This window comes from Rhinopithecus bieti, unplaced genomic scaffold, assembly GCF_001698545.2.
Source record: "Rhinopithecus bieti isolate Rb0 unplaced genomic scaffold, ASM169854v2 scaffold_3043, whole genome shotgun sequence".
Lineage (NCBI taxonomy): Eukaryota > Metazoa > Chordata > Mammalia > Primates > Cercopithecidae > Rhinopithecus > Rhinopithecus bieti.
In genome coordinates this window covers 1,872,022-1,874,519 of record NW_016804580.1, presented here as the reverse complement: position 1 = coordinate 1,874,519, position 2,498 = coordinate 1,872,022, and positions in this window count along the sequence as shown.

The following is a 2,498-nucleotide window of genomic DNA, read 5'->3' as shown; positions in this document are numbered from 1 at the left end:
TTTTTTTTTTTTTTTTTTTTTTTTTTTTCTCCTTATTTTATGCATAAAAATGCAACCAGCCTGAACTAAAGCAAATTGGTTTAATTCCCTGGAGGGAGAATGAACAAATTTTCCCAGCAACTTTCTACTAGAGGCATTTGTGTGTGGATATGTGGATGGAATGTGAACCAGTGAGCTACGTAAACCAGTAATCAAATGAAATACTACCCATTTCAAAATGCCCTAAACTAGCATTAGCATCACCAATTAAAACAATGAGCGTGGGCCGGGCGCGGTGGCTCAAGCCTGTAATCCCAGCACTTTGGGAGGCCGAGACGGGTGGATCACGAGGTTTGGAGATCGAGACCATCCTGGCTAACATGGTGAAACCCCATCTCTACTAAAAAATACAAAAAACTAGCCGGGCAATCTGGCGGGCGCCTGTAGTCCCAGCTACTCGGGAGGCTGAGGCAGGAGAATGGCTTAAACCCAGGAGGCGGAGCTTGCAGTGAGCTGAGACCCGGCCACTGCACTCCAGCCTGGGCGGCAGAGCGAGACTCCGTCTCAAAAAAAAAAAAAAAAAACAACTATAACCAGACTAATTGGGGGAAAAAAGAAAAGTCACAAACTAACAACTTCCAAAATGAGAGAACTGACATCACTACAGATGCTATAGATGTTAACAGGATAATAATAAAATATTATGACCAACTTTATGCCCATAAACTGGACAACACGGAGGAAATGGCAAATCCCTTCAGTGGCACAAACTAATAAAGCTCACTGAGGAAATACTTATTTATTTGTATCTTTTTTTGTTTTGTAGAGATGGGGTCTCGCCATGTTGCCCAGGCAGGTCTCAAACTCCTGGTCTCAAACAATTCTCTTTCCTTGGCCTCCCAAAGTCCTGGGATTATGGGTGTGAGCCACCATGCCCACCCCAAGAAATATTTAATGTGAAAATTTCTATTTGAATTTCATGATAAAAATTTTCAACAAAGTTAGCACCAGGCCTAGATGGCTTCACTGGAAATTTTTAAAAGAGATAGGGTATTTTGGGGAGGGGGAAAGGGTGGGAAGGGGTGACACTCTATCTTCATTATTTAGACTGTAGTAATGCTTTCATTACTACATTTTTAATATATATTGGTATATATGCCAATATTTATTAAATCATACATTTTAAATATGCACAGATACTGTATTTGAATTACACCTAAATAAAGCTGTTAAAAGTCACCAGAAATTACATCCTTTGAAACTGTTTAGAGTTAAGATTAAAAATAAATAAATAACTGGCCAGGCACGGTGGCTCATGCCTGTAATCCCAGCACTTTGGGAGGCCGAGGTGGGCAGATCACCTGAGGTCAGGAATTCAAGACCAGCCTGGCCAATATAGTGAAACCCCATCTCTACTTAAAACACAAATATTAGCTGGGTGTGGTGGTACACACCTGTAATCTCAGCTACTCAGGAGGCTGAGGCAGGAGAATCGCTTCAACCTGGGAGGCAGATGTTGCAATGAGCTGAGATCATGCCACTGCACTCCAGCCTGGGGGACAACAGTGAGACTTCATCCCCCCACAAAAAACTGTAGGTCACTTAAAAATATGAGAGAAGGTATAGTTTCAAAAAAGCAAAAATGTTTGAAAACCACAGCCTCTCTCAGACTCTTACCCAGCAACTAGACGCAGTACTGTCCCCACCCCTGTTGCTCTTTTGCTCCTAATGGATATGCTGGAACAGCTGCTCTATCATAGTTTGACGTCTCATTTGGAGAAGTTTGAACCAATCTGTATAATGCCAGGGTCCATAAATAACCTTTTTATAACAAATGATAGTATGATATAAACTCATCCAATTCGTCATAATTCAATTCATGACTTCTTCCACTTTTGTCTTTTACTATTACAAAGATCAGGTCCTTTTCTTTTATGAACACCTAGTAACTACCACAGACCAGGTAACTAGATTAGCAACACTTACCAGCTGGTCTGGGTTGATGCTGATTCTGCTGACTCAGCAGCTGATACATCCAAAGGATCTTTGAAACTGAAGACCTCACAAAGGAATCTATTCCTTCCCATCATTTACCATTCAAAGATTTTTTCAGAATAGATGACTCCAGTTTTGAAGGCACTTCAACGTTTAGCACAATGAAAAATGCATATGCTTACTCTATATGCATATACATATTTACAAAATGAAATTTACATATTTACAAAAGGAAAAAAGGTATCTTCATTCTAAAATTCCCTGGACTATATCTGTACCAATGTAGAAAATATTCCACAAAGGAGCATTTAAAATACTACTTTTATATTGTTTTAGTCTTACATCATTAATATTCATGATCGCATATGTGTAAATTTTGTTTTATTTTCATGATCAATTTTGAAAGGTATGAAATTGTTCTTTAAGAATGAAGTTCTTATTTACAATAATATACCTACGGAACAGAAGGATTTTACTTACAAAGTCCTGACTTTCTTTTTTTTTTTTTTTTTTTTTTTTTTTTT